Raw genomic sequence first — 18,210 nt, 5'->3', positions numbered from 1 at the left:
CACTACACCTCAGCACTATGTCCCCAACCTGACTGTACTCTTGCCTCTGACTGAAAAAAAAAACAAACTACCCAACACCCACCACAGCCTCCATGTTCTGTCCTCGGGGCTCTTGTCACCGAGAGAGTAGGACGCTGCTCCCACCCCACCCCCAAGTTCAGAAAAAACGGTCCACATGGGGCACCGACCTGGAGCCTTCTGGAGAACCTCTGCTTCTCTGGTCCTGAGGAATCCCCAGGACTCGGCCACGTTCCCTCCCAGCCTTCCCTCCAGGGCCAGTGGGCTGAGAAGGCAGGAGAGGGGCTGGAGGCACTTGCTGGTTAACCGCGTGCGGGCCAGCGCTCTGGAGACGCCCCGGAAAGCATTTAGGTTCCGAGAGGCTGGGACCGGGGCGGAGGCGGCTGACGTCATCCCTTCACCTGCCTCCCTCGCCCCACCCCCGAGAGGCGGAAGGACCCGCCACACCTGCCCTGGAGGCGGGCAGGAACGGCGCCTGAGGGCTCCCCAAAGGCAACCGCTCCAAAGTCCGGTGGCCCCAGGGAGGGAAGGGGAGGAATTCACCAGACCAAGTCTCCCCTCCGGGCGGTAGGCTGCCCGGCCCTCCTTCCCCGCCTTCTCTCACCACAGAACTACCAACATCTGCGACCAATTCCAAAGGCTCTCCTTTGACTTTCCCCAGAGCAGCCCCCCAGCTGCACCTATCTGCTCAGAGAGGGTACCAGGAGGAAGCAACAGAGAAAAAAGACACAGCTTTTCCAGACAAACAGGGAGAGAGCAACGGGAGCTTCCACAGGGATCTCAACCTGAGACCCTGGGCCCGCCCAGCTGTGCCCTCCAGCCCCCAGCCAGCCGCGGCCCAACGCTGTCCCGACAGAAGCCAGGCTCTGGCAGTCTGATCCTACTGCTCCCTTGGCCAGCAGAGGGTGGGCAGAGCTGGTGAGGTCAAACCAGCGGAGGACACCTCTCACCACACCCTAGAGGCTTTCCTGAGGACAGAGAGGATCCCTGAGAGGGTCTGGCTCTTTGCCCCTCTCCCTCTGACCCTCCGGGCCCTCCCTGGAGACTCAGGGGCCCTCAGCACCCTAAAAGAGGCCAAGGGAAGGCACCCCAGGGAGTGACTGTGTTCAGTGTGAGCAACGTGACTGTCACAGAGGCTGTGCAAACAGTGTAACCAGGGTTTCTGGGCCACCCAGACCTAGGCCAGCTGGCTCAAATTCATTTTCCCTCATGAATTCATTTTCCTTTGTGAATTCGTGTTCCCACCACCCAAGAATAGCAGGGGGCCACCAAGTGTGGCTGAGTCAGCAGCCAAGAAGGAAAAATTATGGTTGCCAATGGAGCCCTTCTACCTAAATTCTAGAAGTCTGGGCCTACAGACGGAAGTCCAGAAAACTCCCTCAGCCTGGCCTTGGAAGGGAAGGAAAGCCCCTGGCTTCTCATTTCAAGGGGAGGGCAGCTCACCCACACCTCACTGTCCCGGCCACCCCACAACCCCAATATTTGCTCTTGTTGCTTCTCAAAGCTGGAATGTGTCCCAGACCGTCCCTCCCTATCCCTAAAAGAATTTGGTCAAATCATCTCCCTCAGAAAAGCCTCCTCAGCCACTTCCAATCCATCCTACACACACACACACACACACACACACACACACACACACAAAAGCTATAGCCTGAATAATGCCCCCACTCTCCCCCAAAACGTCCACATCCTAATCCCTGGATACAAGGAACCTATGCATGTTACCTTACATGGCAAAAGAGACTGCGGATGTGATCAAGTTAAGGATCTTGAGATGGGGAGATTATCCTAGATTGTGTGGGTGGGTCCCATGTAATCACAAGGGTCCTTATAAGAGGGAGGCAGCAGGAGTCAGGAGTTGATGTGACAGCAAAAGCAGAGGACAGAGTAAGAGATTGGCAGATGCTAGGCTTCTGGCTTTGCAGATGGAGGAAAGGGACCACAAGTCAAAGGATCTAGGCAGCCTCAGGAAGCTGGAAAGGACAAGAAAACAAATTTTCTTCTGGAGCCTCAAGAAAGAACACAGCCCTGCAGGCCCAGAATGGCGTCTGACCTCCAAAACTGTAAGATAATGAATGTATGTTGTTTTAAGCCACTAAGTTTGCCGAGTTTGTTACAGCAGCCTGACGTGGGACACTAACACACACACACACACACACACACACTTCTTTGGGCCCTAATAACCCTGAGTATCGTTTAAAGCCCTGGTCCTTGGGGTTCATATGTGTAAACTTTTCTTCCAGACTAGATAGTAAAACCTGGTGGGTTGGGCCTTCTTTCCCATACCTTTCTTTTGCCCCTAGAAGGCAATGCATACACTAGGTGCTCAATAACTTCCTTCAGGATTGTGTCTAGAGCACCTCACCACTCCCACAGTCAGGCGAAAGATAAACAGTGGTCAAAATCAAGACCTGAGCCAGTTCCTCCTAGACTAATGAGTTTCCACATTAGTCACTGCCAGCAAGTTTCCAGTCCACCAAGAGGCACCCAGGAGCAGTGCCTGCTCATTCACCCCAGCAGTCCCGTCCTACTTGGCCCCAGACAAGGGACTGAGGCATGGGCATAGCTGCCCTGTCATGCCACATATTAAGTGAGCAGCCACAAAATGGAAAGTAGCCAAGGGACCACTTTGTAGTTTGGAGAAGGGATCATAATAAGATCATCCTACAAATACCCCAGGAAAAGCACTCCACCAGGAGGTTTCACAGAAACACATACTGAAGGCAAATGAGAGCAATTACTGTTGATTAGAAATTGCTATTGCTCACAGCCTGGGTAGGTCAGCTTGCTCCAAGCACAAACTGTCACTAAGAAGGAAAATGGCACAATGTCCCCAGAAGATGGAGGAGCTAAAGACCGTGCTAGAAATCACAGATACATCCAATGCTCCCAGAGTCCCACATCCCTCATCTCTTGGTCAAAAAGGCTCACAGAACCACCCCTTGTTATCAGCAAAATTCAGGGACCCAGCCCTACAAATTAGCCATTATGTTGCCCCCTACACCCTACACCCGCTATAGGGGCTGCCAGTACAAGGCTTTGAGGCTGGAGTGGGGGTGGGGAGGAAACAGGAACCACACCTTCAAGAGTTGTAACACATACTATTGCATCAGGTTCAAAGGCATCAGAGAATCTCTGCGGAAAGCAAGTGGGAATAGACGGCCCATCAGGTCCCTCCGAGTTCACAGCAGAGGAGAGAGCGAGCAAGCCTGTGTGTGCATAGGGGTCCACAGAGCAGAGGTTAAATGCACTAAATGGATTCCCAAGCTTCAGAGTAAGGCAGACATGGTTTGAACCCCAGCTCTTCCACTTTACTGACTGTGTGTGGCCTTGGGCAAGTCCCTTGAGCAGACCACACTTCAAGTTCCTCATCTGTAGAATGAGCACAGTGACAGTACCAACTTCACTGGTCTCCAAGATTGAGACGATACAAGTAGAGCAGTGTGCACAACATCTGGCACACAGTAGGCCCGCCATAAATGGCAGCAACGCTGAGGACGGACGAATAGAGTTTGTTCCACAAGCACCAGGGCAAGAGGTTCTTCCAATGTATGTCTAAAAAAATCTACCCACATCTCAAATTAATAATAAAGATACAGGCTAAACTTGGTGAATCAGCATGACCTAACCTTCCCGTTCCCCACTCTACCCCGACCCTGCCAATCAGCCATCATCTAGGATCCCAACATGGATTCGGACCAGGATCTCATTAGGGCAAATATAAAGCAATTCAGCTGGAAAGGGAAAACAGTCTGATATCCATGCCCCACAGAAGGTCAAACCAGAAGATTAAGAAGAAATGAGTCAGAGTCCTTTGCTGTAGCAGGCAGGGCACATTCCTCAGGGTTCCACAGGGAGAGACGGCATGTGCGGCTAGGAGCTGGAGAGGAACACAGACATGGGGACAACAGGCCTGAGCAGGAACAGAATTTAAGGCAACATGAGGTTGCAAAGCACAAAGAAGTGATCAGCATAAACCACCCTTGACACTAGTCCTTCGGTTTTAAAGAAAAAAACAAAATCCAGCTCCAGAGTGGACACGTGGAAGAGTCAGGACAGAAGACAAAGATGCAAGGTACTGCGAAAAGCCCTGGTGTTCACCCATTTTCTAAGTCACAGGGAATCTCAAAGAGGGGAAAGCAGCAGAATGTGTACGAACAGCCGCGGGATTCCAGCCAGCACGGTTCAAAAGCAGCACTAGTTCTGCTCCTAACCTGGACGATAAGGAGCAGGGCAGTGAGCAATCGGCATCACAGGGTCTACCCTCTCATTTAGGGATAACACTGCTGGCCCTTCCCAAGTCATGAGCTGCAGAATTCACTGGACAAGTATATTCAAGCACCCACTTTGCACAAAGACCTTGTGGCAGCCTTGTGGGTGATACAAAGATGAATCACACAGAGTCCAATCACACAGAGCCCGCTCCCGAGAGCTGACATTCTAGCAGGAGAAACGAGCGCATCAGTAACAAAAGGAAATAGAGGGTGGTGCAGAGCAGTACAGGAGGTCAACGCTTCTGAGCATGATGCCAGGCCCTGGGGATACTGAAAGAAATAAGACATTGTCCCTGTCTTTGAGGAACCAAATTCTAGAAGGAAAAATAGCCATATCAACAGATTAGCCACAAAGCAGTGCCTTGAGAGCTGGTACAGAAGTACCATAAACCCGTAAACTCTTCAGACAGAAGAAGGAGTAGTAAGTGCCACCTGGGGGACTGGAGCAGATTTAAAGGAGGTGACATTCGAGCTGAGTCTTGCAGGAAGAGTCAGCTTCTGCCAGGTGAAGAAGAGCTCTCAGGGCATCTGGTGCAAAGGCAGCAGCATGGATGGAAAGTTGAATCCCAAAAGGACCTGGAAAGGGCTCCCTCACCAGGCATGGAGGAACCACCATCAGGACTCTGGGAGACAAGGTGCGAGAATGTTCCCTAAAAAGGTACAGACTGCCAGGTGGGGCTATGGCTGCAGGGGTCCACGTAGCCAGTGCTCAAGAAGAATCCAGCAGCCCAAGTAGGTGCGGACTGTTTACAGTGAGCTTCAAGGAGGAAAAAGAGAGAGACAGGGAGCATGTGTGAGAAAGAAGAATGACACCTATCCCAACCCCTGCGGAGGGGGAAGAAACGAGGCCCTGAATAAATGTGAACACGTGAAACTACAATAAATGAAATGCTCCCAAAAGCAGGAGGACTCCAAGTCTAGAAACTGAGATACCAGGGCTTAACCGAAGGGTATCTCCCACTGGGATTCCAGATCACCAGCTCCCAGCTGGGCTAGGGGAGTGGTCGGTGTACATCTTACCACCTGAGAATTTTTCCTTCCCAAATTCTCACTTTCCTTTCCCAAGAAAATTAGAATTAGGGGCAAGGCTGCCAGCAGGGCAGCTCCCCCAAACGCACCTTGGTCTCCAATTCCAAGTAAGAGCACCCAGACCCAGAAGTGTGTAGATGTGAGCAGTTCCCCTTGTATAAACTGCTGCCATCAGTCAAGCACCCTGGCCCTCCCTCAGTCATGACAGCAAGAAGTGCTCCAACCAACACCCACTCCTTGCCCTGGACACTGACCTTGGGCCTGGCACCTGACCCACAGAAGTTAGGAAACTGATTTTCCAAGGCAGAGCTTATAGACTCACGCAACAAGGTCAATTCTCAAAGGCAGCCGGCCCTTCAGAGAGCAGGGCCTCCCACACTACCCTACCCTGCCCAGATCCCTATTTCACAGAGCCTATGAGGGCCCCTCTCCACCCTCCACCCTGTCCCTGCCTTCTCTTCTAAGCAGCCTCAACCAGGGAGGCCCAGAGAAACTCATCCAACCAGTTCCCAGGTGGGAGGAGAGCAGCTTTCTGCCTCAGCTAAGAAGTTACACAGACTAGACTTGGGGGGGTTGTGCAGCTGTCACCAAACCCAAAATTCTGGGGGTGAGGGGCCACACATGGCATGGAATGGCATGGCCCAGGCAGCAGAGTCCTGCTCCTGGAAAAGCAAGGTCTTGGTTCAGGACTGAAGGTCAAGCCAAGGCAGGGCAGCAATCTGCCCTGTGGCCTCCCTGTAGCCCAGAGCTCTGGAGGTGGTGGCCACTGCCCCTGCCTGGTGATGTCCATCAAGGGTGAGACAGGGTTGGGGAGAGCTTCCTTTCACCTGTTCAACCTCCATGCCTTGATTTTATTCAAAATAACCACCCTCTGTGGATTCTGGGAAAAGGAAACTTCAGGAAGAAGGGGGAGATTAACCCTGCTTCTCCCAGTGTGTGAATGTGTGCTGGGTCCCTCTGGGAGCGACCTCCTCTAACCACCCAACTCCGAATCTCAGAGATCAGGAGACCCTCCGAAACCCCCTCACAGAACCACTGCAGTAGCTTCAAAGGGAACACAGGACTGATTATCTTGCTCTTACCCGGCCATGACGGACAAATCAACTGGAAGAAGCCAGGGCAAGTTAAAAAAAGGAAAGAAAAAAAGGACCAACTTGCCTACATCTGCACCTGTGAGGCTCTCAGTTTCTGAAGCCCCAAGGGAGAAATTCACCTTTTGCCCCAAAGCCTGTGGCTGGCCGGGTTTCACAGGAGAGTTTGGCAAGACTTGGGGCCCGGAGCTGGGATGTTCCTGGTTCCCTACTCATACCCCCTGGCCTGGCCCAGCTGGGTACCTACCACTTTCCTCAAAAGGGCTCCCATCCGAGCACCAAGAGGGAGGCCTGGGGCCGGGGAGCTGCATTCTCCCCAGCCAAGCACCGGCAGCTGAGCAGTTAACAGGCTCTGGGCAAGCACAGAGCTGCCACCAACAGCCTCGGGAATTAAAGCGCCCGCCGCCTCCTGCAAAACCTCTTCAATAAACGGTCCTATTCAGAATCAGTTCCGCGTGTGGGTCATACTTTCTGCATTTCTTTCATTCCTGATTCCTGGGGGGGCCCTAACAGAGGAAATGCAGCTTCCCACCCCAACTTGGCAGGTCCCCTCTGGGTGAGGACTGAGGCCACAGCCAGGCAGGTGAGGGCCACCAGCAGCTGAAGACATGCAAATATCCCCAGCAAGTAAAGTCAGGGGACACTAACTGCTGGGAAATCAAATACTGAAGACACTTGAACAAAGCCAGATCATTCACCAACACAACAATAACCCATTTATGCAGCTCCTCCCCCACCCCAGGCCCTCAAAGCCTAAGGATATTAACCCTTCCAACAGCCAGAGGCAGGGCAGGGGAGGGGGGCATCAGGTATGATTAGCCCCATTTTACAGATCAAGAAACTAAGGCACGAGTGGCTCCCCAAGATGCCAGGTTGGGATAGTATCAACCAGCATTTTATTAGGGTATACCAGGCCTGTGCTCATAAAATCTCCCTACCACAATCGTATGAGGCAGAGCTGTTTACTCTCTCACCCAGGGCCGTGCAGCAAGGTTAAGTGGGGAAGCCAGGGTTTGTTGGAATCCATGCTTCCGGTGCTCACCATCATTCCTCAAGCCCCAACCCTATCATCAAGGTGTTGAGATAGAGCCAAGACAGATGGAAAGGGGTTATCCGTAGCCCACCTCTTGGGAACACCTGCAGGCACTTTTTGCCCTTTTACTAGTAACGCTATGCTCAGAACAGGTTCCTAGAGCATGGCGCAACCTCAGAAGGAGGCCAAAATGGAGGCACCTGGGAACTCCTAACTCACCTGGAGACGCCTCCAGAACCTCCTTCTGTGATGGCAGATCACCCAGGGGCCAGCGCACAGGCTGCCTTCTCTACCACAAGCTCTCACAGTAGGGGCGCTAATCTACACAGCTGGCTCAGTGATTGGGCAAGCATCCTAACCTGTTTTCTGTGAGTGCCATCTTAACTCATTGACAGCCTTCTAAAGGTAAGGACCAGACCTTCCGGGGGTTTGTGCCTTTTTCCCCACCAGGACTTCTGGCACTCAAATCCCTACTACTGATTTTGGCAGCTGTGGAACTCTGGCCAGAAGGCTGAAGCACACAGGATGGATGGCATTTTCTGGGCTCTTACAACGGGAGAAAAAGACATCTCCAGTGAAGGCCCAGAAAAAGGTTTCGGAATAGAGAGCCAAGTGTACACCTCGACTCTGCTGCCTGCTCAGACCCAGCCCAGCTGAAAGCTGAGACGATTTCCTGTCAGAAAACAGGACTACTCAGACTTACTCATTTATGGACAGCACAAACCATATGGCAGGTGCTGAGGACATGGCAGTGAATATGACAAATCCTCGCTATCATGGAGCTTACACTCCAGTTCGAAAGAAGGTAACAAAAGGTGGACAAATAGTTAATATGTTTCTGGATAGCGATAAGTGTTATGAAGAAGACAAAGTAGAGGAAAGACAGCATGACTGGGAGGTTGAGACTGGTAGGTCGAGAGGCCTGGGAAGGCTCTGAAAAGGTGACTGACTCTTGGACAGAGAGACCTGTATGACAAGAAGCAGCCAAATGTGCAAAACTCCTCTGCCAATCTTTTCCTCTACCCGACCTCAGCCTCCCACCCACACATTTGCTGTCCTAGACTTCATCATCACAGTAAGTGCAGACTACCGAAATATCTTGCTTTTTAAGCATCCCACTCTTTACAACCAAAGAGGAGCTCAGTATAAAAATTACAAGCCACACAATACAACAAACAATGACAAGCAAGACAGAGGATGGAACAAATTGGTACTCCAAAAGCAAGAAACACAAGAAAAATCCGAAAAAGACTTTGAAAAAAGTACTCAACGGAAATAAAATACAGTCAATCTTTGAAAACCATGGGGGTTGGGGCACAGACCCCACACGCAGTAAACAATCCATATATAACTTCACAGTCACCCCTCTGTATTGGTGGTTCTGCATCCATGGATTCAGACTGTGTAGTACTACAGTACATATTTTATTGAAAAAAATCTGTGTATAAGTGGACTCACACAGTTGAAACCCAGATTTTTCAAAGGTTAACTGTATATAATATTGACATTTCGAATCCAATAGGTATGTTCAATAGGAAATTAAACACAGCTAAAGAATTAGTGAAATGGAAAAAAACTGAGGAAATCATCCTGAAGTCAGTATAAAGAGTAAGATAGAAAATATGAACATAGAGTTTCATAGGAAGAAAAAGGAAAGAATAAGGGAGAGGCAATTTTCAAAGACAGAATATATATGAATTTTCCAGAACTGAAGACAGACATTTGTCCTCAGATTGAAAGCACAACCAAGTTAAATTTAAAAAAAGTCCACATTTAGACATAGCATACATAGTACAAATGCAGAACACCAAAGACAAAAAAGAATATCTTCAAGGATTATAAAGAAATACTACCATGAACAACTACATGTCAACGAATTAGATAACTGAGATGAAATTCCTAGACAAATTTTTAGAATGACATAAACCAATGACTGACTCAGGAAGAAACAGAAAATCTGAAGAGATCTGTTAAGTAAAAAGACTAAATTAACAATTTTCAAACTTCCAATAAAGAAAAACTCCAGGACTAGATGACTTCACTGATGAACTTACCAAACATTTAAAGAATACCAATTCTCCACAAAATCCTCCAAAAGACAGAAGAGGAAGGGACACTTCCCAACTCATTCTGTGAGGCCTGATATCAGGAATAGACAAGATAGCATAAGAAAAGAAAGCTACAGTCCAATATCCCTTATAAATACAGCTGCAAAAACCTTCGACAAAATACTAACAACCTAAATCAAGCAACATATAAGGAGTATGCACTGTGACCATGTGAACGTGTCCCAGAAATACAAGACTGGGTTAATATCCAAAAATCAATTATTATAATTTTAGATATTAATAAAGTACAAAACCAATTGATTACATCAACAGACCCAGAAAAACTGTCTGACAAAAACCTAACACCCTTCCATGATAAAAACACCACACAAACTAAGAACAGAAGGGAACATCCTTGGTCTTATAAAGAAAATCCACAAAAAACCCACAGGTACTTCCTTTTAATGGAGAAAGAAGAAATGCTATCCCCCTAAGATTAGGAATAAGTCAAGGATGTCTTGTCATGACACTTCTATTCAACACTGTACTGGAGTTCTACCCAGGAAAATTAGGCAAGAAAAAGAAATAAAAGACATCCAGATTGAAAAGGAAGAAGAAAAACTATCTCCATTCATAGATAATGTGATCTTGTATACAGAAAATCCTAAGGGATCCACTAACAAAACTATTAGAACTAATGAAATGATTCAGTAAGGTGGCAGGATATAAGCTCAATATGCAAATCAGTTCCATTCCTGTACACTAGTAGTGCACAATCCAAAAATACAATTAAGAAACAAAACAATCCCATTTATAATAGCAGCAAAAAAGCATATAAAAAGAGTGCAAGACTTGTGTACTGGAACCTACAAAACACTGTTGAAAGAAACTAAAGGCCTGCATAAATGGAAGGATATCCCATGTTCATGGATCAAAACACTTAACATTCTTAAAGTTAGCAATACTCGCCAAATTGACCTATAGACGACTCAATCCAATCTCTTTCAAAATTCTAGCCGGCACTTTTTTTTTAGAAATTGACAAGCTGAGCCTAAAATTTGTATGGAAAAGCCAGGGAGCCAGAATAGCTAAAATGATCTTGAAAAAGAACACGGAAGACTCACAGTTCCCAATTTCAAAACTGACTGTAAAGTTATAGTTACCAAGACTGTATTGTATTGGCATAAAGATAGACATATAGATTAATGCAACAGAATTGAGAATACAGAAATAAAACCTTACATTTAGAGTCAATTGATTTTCATTAGGGTACCAAGACAATTCAACAGGAAAACAGTCTTTTCAACAAATGATGCTAGGACAACTGTATATTCACATGCAAAAGCATGAATTTGGACGTCTAGCTCATACAATACACAACAGTTAAGTCAAAATGGGATCATAGATCTAAATGTAAGAACTCAAACTATAAAAATGTAAGAACTAAAACTATAAAACTCTTAGAAGAAAACACAGGGGTAAATTTTTGGGAACTTGAGTGAGCAAAGGTTTCTTAGAATACCAAAAGCACAAGCAACAAAAGAAACAAACAACAGCAACAACAAAATTAAATTGGACTCTATCAAAATGCAAAATGTTTGTGTTGCAAAGAACACTATCAAGAAAGTAAAAGAAACTAGACTTATTGTGATCATTTCACAGTGTACACAATTGTGAATCATGTTGTACACCTGAAACTAACATGATATATGTCAATTATATCTCAATTTTTTTTAATTCAAAGTTTAAATTTTGAGGAAAAAGTGAAAAGACAAATCACAGAATGGAAGAAAGTATTTAAAAATCTGATAGCAGGCTTGTATCTAGAATATATAAAGAAAACTTAAAACTTAACAATAAAAAAACAAATAATCCAATTTAAACACGGGCAAAATTTTGAATAGATATTTCTCCAAAGAAGATATATAAATGGCCAAAAAGCACAGGAAAAGATGCCCGACATCATTAATCATTAAGGAAATGCAAATCAAAAGCACAATTAAGTCCACTTCAGACCCATTCTAGGACAGCTAAAATTAAAACCATGTCCAATAACAAGTGTTGGTAAGGATGTGGGGGAAATTAGAGCCCTTATACATTGGTGGTAAGAATGTAAAATAGTGTAGCCTATTTGAAAAACAATTTAGCAGTTCCTCAAAAAGTTACCTTATAAATAATCATCTCCCAGTAGGTCATATAGAAGCTAGGGCATCTATATGTTGTGTACAAAAAAATTGTACACAACTGTTCACAGCAGCACTACTGATAATAGCCAAAAAGTGAAAACAGCTCAAATGTCTATCAACTGCAGAATGGAAAAAGAAAATGTGGTATACCCATACAATGAAATATTATTTGGCGATAAAAAAAGAATGAAGAACTGATAACATGCCACAACATGGACAACTCTTAAAAACATTGTTAAATGAAAGAAGCTAGTCAACAGAACTACATATTGTATAAACTCATTTATGTGAAATGTCCAGAATAGACAAATCTACAGAGACAGAAAGTGGATAGTGGTTGCCTGGGACTAGGGGATATGGGAAATGGGAAACGATTGCTAATGGTGCAGGGTTTCTTTTAGAGGGTGATAAAAATGGTTTAAGATAGCAGGGATGGTTGCACAACTCTGAATATATACTAAAAACCACTTTACATGGGTAAATTTAAAGATATGTGAAATATATCTCATTAAAGTTATCCATCAATCAAATCTTATAAGTAATAAGTCAGCAGGAAAAGTACAGACTATTCAATAACTAGTGCTGGAAAAATTGGCTATTCCTCTGGAAAAAATAAAATCAGTTCCATCTTACAAGGTTGAGTAGTTCTCAACATTGGCTGGACATAAAAGTCACCTGGGGCATTTCATAACCATGCCTGGGCCGCACCCCAAGATATTTTTATTTTATTGGTCTGATCTGAAATGAGGCTCAGACATCAGTACTTTTTCTAAAGCTCCTCATGAGGTTTTAATGTGTAGCCAGGGTTGAACACCAGTCACACAAAGAAAATACATTCCAGGTGAATTTAAGATGTAAGTGTGGAAGCAAAACTTAAATTTAAAGGAAAATATGTTAAAATAGTCTTTTTAAAATCAGAGTAGGAATAGATTTCTTGAACAAAACAGAGAAAGTGCAAACAAAAGACTGGTAAATCTGACAACATTAAAATTAAAACTTCCCACACAACATTGTAAAATGACTATAACTCAATAAAAAGATGTTTTAAAAAAAATTAAAACTTCCCTATGAAAAATGACATTATTAATAAGGTTAAAATAATCCAGGGCTACATGTAATGAATACAACCTACGAAAGATTATCATTTATTTAACATATATAGATATTCTACTTGTATGTTTTTAAACTCCTAAAAATCAACACGAAAAAGGCAATGGCAATTAAAAGTCTGAAAAAATATTCAAGAACCTCTAACTTGTCGCAAGCAAGGTGGGGAGCTGGAGCAAGGGGACAGACATTGGACTTTTCAGTGTGTTCTCTTTTGCAGTTTGAATTATGTGGATGCATTACCTGGTTAAAAAATAATCCTTTTAAATATAAAAGGCAACACCTCACAGGATAATAAACATAACTGACCAATAAACACGAAAAGTGCTCTTCCCTATGTACAGTCAAAAGTGCTAATTCTAAAAACCATTTTATAAAATAATTTTTAAATGCTTTTTTATATCTGCTAGATTAAAAGACACAATCCAAATGTTAGTGAAATAGGGGCTCTCATCTTTCTGGAAAGAACATAAGTTGGTTACAAATCATTTGGGGACATTATTTGGCAGCATCTTGAAAAGCACAACTTAACATGCAGTAATCCCAGTGCTGACATACATGACAGAAGATTGGCACATGGGTGTTCAATACAGCATTACTTATAGTGGTAAGAAAATGGAAACAAACTAAATGTCCATCAGTAAGGGAACTGTGATATAATCATACAATAGATACTATTTAACAGTTCAATAATAAACTAGATTTAAATGTGTCAATATGGATAAATCTCAACAGTTGGATAAAGAAATGCAAGTTCAAGAACAGCACATTCAACATGATGTTACACATGTCAAAATTAAAACAACCCGATACTATAAATTACTTACAGGTAACAATAAAAAGTCTTAAAACAGGCATAGGAATGATAAACACTATATTCACGAGAATGTTACTTCTGGGGAGTGAGGGAAGAGAAAGGGATTGGGGAGGAAAAGGAAGCTTCACTTGTATCTGGAACATTCTATCTCTACAGTAAATGAGAAGTAAATAGGATAAAAATCACCATTTGCCAGACCTGGTTGGTGGGAACATGGGGGTGGGGGCTCCCACGCAGGGGCGGGCCCCACCGTCCAGGAGGCCAGCTGGAACAACCAGCATGGAGACTGCATAGCACAGCATCTTTCAGCAGCATCCAGAACCAAAACAAAGGAACAAAGCTCCTGATGGAAAGAGGCCTGGGATTTTTGAAATTGCAGCTCCTCCCTTTCATTTTCTGGCCTCAGAAAGTGCTGTGTGGCACCCAGGTAGGTGCTTAAAATGTAAATGTATTGAAGACATTCTTGTTTCCATGGAGGCAAGTGCCCTTTGGGATAACTGGCAGTCTGCTCTGGGTGGAGCTGAATTAAGTTTGGGCCCATCCTGGCTCTACTATAACACAGTAGCTGGAACCCCTGCAGAGAGAGCTGTCCAAAAAGCCACATTTTCAAGAGGGTGCCCAGTTTCCAAACAGTCAGGGGTAGAGCTCAGACCATGTGCTCCAGAGTCATTCAGAAGCACAGTCCTCATTCCTGCCAAGTCTTAGCTGAGTGATCCCGGACAAGAGACCTACCTTGTGCGGACTCAGTTTCCTTATCTGTGGTGTGAGGCGGAGGCAGATCACCACTTACTTGGCCTTGTTGAGAGGACTGGTGATATTATCACCTAAGGAGCAACACTTTAAAAAAATTTTAGTCAATCTGTTTGGGGCAGCTTTTAAAAACATGTTCCCCACCTCCCTAAATAGTCAAAGGAACATAATTTAACCTTTTCTTGATGACTCAGGGTCACAATTACCAGCAAAGCATCAATTATCAAAATGATGATCCCTCCAAGGGCCAAGGTGTGCCAAGCCATTTCTTCTACATAAATGACCCCAGGCTCTTACCCTAGTGCTTACTTTCCATAGTGTGTTTTTAGTTAGTTAGTTAGTTAGTTAGTTAGTTAGTTAGTTAGTTAGTTAGTTAATGGAGGTACTGGGATCTTCATCTATTCTTAACTGTCAACTCTTAGCTGCACTGTGGTTATTTTCCCTCTCTACACCCATCTTTTTACACTCTTGCCTTTGCTGCTTCCTTTCAGTATGGGTTTGGAAATAGGATGCCACAACTCCCATTTCAAAGGTAAACAGGGTCTAAGGGGGCTGGTATGAAAGAAATGCAGAAACTTAAGCTCATCAGAAGTCTTCTTGGCTATCTGCAGATACTCAAGGCTGCTAGGTTGGCTCTGTCCTGAACAGGGTAAGAGAGGTGTTATGGGATATTATGGGACATATTATGGGATGAACTATATCCAAGACTACAAGCACACTCTACTGTCCACTTTGGACCCAACTTACGTGGGAGCAGACTCTAGCAGGCCTAGGAGGACTGGTCCCAATGACCCCAGGCACCTTCTCCCTTGTCCAGGTTGGAGGAATACAAGCTGCCTGGCCCTGTGAGAGAGCAGCTGACCACAGGTTCAACTTCTTAGAATCCTACACTGTATCCTACACAATTTCAGATAGGACTAGAATATTTGTGAAGAGCGTAAAAATCTAATTCCTAGAGTTTTATCACTCAGTAGGGTTGTACTTATTCAGCAAATATCGGAATCTTACTATGCAGCAAGCGCTGGGGATGTAGCAATGCACAGAGGAACAGAGGCTACAAGAATACTAGTTCCCTTTTCTTTTCAATAAACACTTGCCATCTGTTGCTCAAGAACCTCGGATTTCTGTACATGCACACACAGAGTCTTGCAGCCTGGAGAGTGGAGGATATGAGTTTTTAAGAGCTTCCAGTCCCTGCAGGACCCATCTTTCCCCCTGAGAGCCTGGAGTAAAATAGACTTCACTCCTCTTGCATCCCTCCCTCCATTCTCAGCCAGACTCCAGCAAAATCAGAGCAACCTCTAGGACCCTCAAACTGTATTTCCCAAAAGACTACACGCACAGTCACCACTGTGCCCATTGGAACCTCATTCAGGTTCTGTGGTCAGCCCCAGGCTGCTCAGCATGAAACAGTTCGAGGGTCTTTAAAATTCCATTTCTTGTGCTTAAACCAGCGCTCCCTCCCCAAAGGCCAGCAAAATAATTGCAAAAGCCCCATTCTTCCTTGGCTGGCATCCCCAGTGGCAACAGCCCACCCAGGGCTGAGCACGACCCCTACCACTGCCTTCTTCCCCCAGCCCCATGGAACAAAAGCTGGAGCAGGTGAGGTCACTGAGCCCAGACTGCTCTCACAATGGGACCCCAGCACAAGCTCACCACGCCCTGTTGATCACACTTTACGCTGTACTCCATGCTATGTGCCAAGAACGATGACTCAAGCAGTTCCTGCCTTCAGAGGGCTGTTCATCAAAATAAGGAAAACAAAACAGAGGCCCCATTAACAAGGCCAGCCTTATCTCAGACAGCCAACCCTGAGGGGCTGCCAGGTCTCTGGATGCACCTCCTTCTTATCTCACGTTAGCTGATCCTCTCAGTTTTCTTTCTCCTCAGACGTGAGGTCACCCAACATCACAAACACCCCTGGGGCTGTTCGGGGCCCTTCTTGCCACTTCCTCTGAAGCCAGATTATATCTAGCTTTACCCAGTCTCCAGGCACGAACCAGCAAGCCCGGAAAGTTCCTTTACCATAGGGCCTGCCTGGCTGGGTGTGCAACAGGGCTCTCAGAGGGAGTGGTCTGGCTGATGACCACTTCCCTGGGCCTTGCCCTCCACCACTCATCTCTGCTTCCTGAGCCAGGCCCCCAGGAAACCACCCACCGCAGATTCTGACAGCAGGCTTTGAGATCAGGCTCCTCCCTTTGAGGTCCTGGTTCCAGCTGAGAGGGGAAGAGACTCTTCACATCGGCTGGGTGGGAGCAGAGCTGAGCAGAGTCCAGCCAGACTCTGAGCACTCAGCGTGTGTCCATTCTTTTGCTCAAAATGCTGGTCCACGGTGGACCCTTTTTGAAACTTTTCCTGGGGCCGCTCTGAGCCTCCATCAGAATCCTCTTGCACCTCTGCAGGCTCTCCAATAGCAGCTCCACCCACCATCTGCCCAGCTTTCCCCTGCCCTTCCCTCATTTTCACCACCCCTTTCTCTCCTGCTCTGAGCATAATTAATCTACAGGACGCTGTGGGCGGGACAGATAGCCTTCCCAGCTGTGAGGCAGACTAGCAAGGCCAGGGATGAAGGTGTGATTCATCAGGCTGGTTGGAAGCAAGGGGAATTCCAGAGCAGGGGAGGCTCAGGGATGCCCCCAGCTCACCCGTCAGCAGAAGAAGCAGTGCGCACACCTGGGAGTCCCACATCCTCAACCGTCCGGAGTCTGGGATAGGGTACAAAAGTCTCATGACTAGAAAGTCTGCACTAACTAGAGTTTCCACTTTCACCTCCCTCTCATTCCCCACCTGCCTAATACCTGAAATGGAAAGCTTTTCATCTAGAGTCTTTAGCTATAGCATTAAATGTGTTGGTCCATCCCTGGAGAATTTGGTTGGGAAAATAATGAAATAAAAGACTGTCACTTATTGAACACCCCCATAGGCTCTGCTAAGCATTTAACACACGTTAGCTCATTGTTCTGTCTCACAAAACTGTAGGTATGATGACTAACTTCATTTTACGGGTGAGAAACACAGGCTCCAAAGAGTTTAGCAATGCAGGACTAGTCAGGGATCAAGCCCAGATCTGAACTCCCGGTGCGTGCAGTTCCAAATCCCTCCTCCTCAATGCCACGGCGAGTTGCTTGAACTGGGTTTCAAGAAAAGGAAATCAGAGATGAAGAGAAATTCCTCCTTCAGGCATCATCAAATATCCCTTCTTCAGGATGCTTCCCAGGTCACCCCATCTAAAACACCACCTCACCCCCTCCTTGACAATTCATATCCACCTTCCCCATCATATTTCTCTGCTTATCATTAACTTGCCTTCCATTTCAATTGTCTACTTCACTTATTGTCAGGTTCCCCTACTAAAAATCATTGTTCATGAGGACAATGATTGCCCTATATTTTGTTCACTGTTGAGTCCCCTGCATCCAGCCTTCCTATATAGTAGGTGCCCCCCACCAAAAAAAACCTGTTGAATAAATGAATGAATACTTTAAAACAGAACTAAGAGGTGGTGTGTAGTAAGAAAAGGAGGATGATCTCTCTGTTCAGGGAAGAAAAGAGAGATGAGAAAAGGTGGTGAGAGAATCTGGCCTGGGGCAAGTGAGAGGCCCCAGAGGGACCTACAAGAGGAAATGAAGGTCGGCCAGGTCCCCTGTGGACTCCAGGAAAGCCTTCCTGCTGGCAGAAGTGAATTCCAGCTGCCAGGGCCTCAGCCTGAGGGCTTCTGCTGGGGAGGGCGGGGTTGCAACCCTGAGACAAAGGCCTATGGACATGCAGCTGGCCAGAGAGGCTGGACTGAGCCATGGACTGGGCTAGAGGGGCAGCCTGGGGTGGGGAGGAAGGGGGCAAATGAGGAGCTGAAGACA

At 46.0% G+C, this 18,210-nt stretch overlaps 1 protein-coding gene across 12 annotated transcripts in view; it reads right to left on the bottom strand.

Moving 5' to 3' along the window:
- The window catches only part of PLEKHG3 (pleckstrin homology and RhoGEF domain containing G3), a 39,716-nt gene that overhangs the window by 18,746 nt on the left and 2,760 nt on the right, over positions 1–18,210 (bottom strand). Inside the window, exons 1-3 of one of the 12 annotated variants that reach the window (XM_064486029.1) lie at positions 16,010–16,428; positions 15,101–15,210; positions 14,336–14,440 (exon numbers count right to left, since the gene is read on the bottom strand). The exons of 2 other annotated variants lie outside the window; for them this stretch is intronic. The gene's annotated coding sequence lies outside the window, so the exon portion shown is untranslated. Of the gene's footprint in view, positions 1–14,335; positions 14,441–15,100; positions 16,429–18,210 lie in introns of those variants that run through there. 9 more of the 12 variants (XM_064486032.1, XM_064486030.1, XM_064486033.1 and 6 more) reach the window with 9 other exon arrangements.

The sequence above is a fragment of the Camelus dromedarius genome, chromosome 5 (genome assembly GCF_036321535.1).
Source record: "Camelus dromedarius isolate mCamDro1 chromosome 5, mCamDro1.pat, whole genome shotgun sequence".
NCBI classification, from domain to species: Eukaryota; Metazoa; Chordata; class Mammalia; order Artiodactyla; family Camelidae; genus Camelus; species Camelus dromedarius.
The sequence above is the reverse complement of the archived record's forward strand: the minus strand, read 5'-3'. Positions and strand labels throughout refer to the sequence as shown.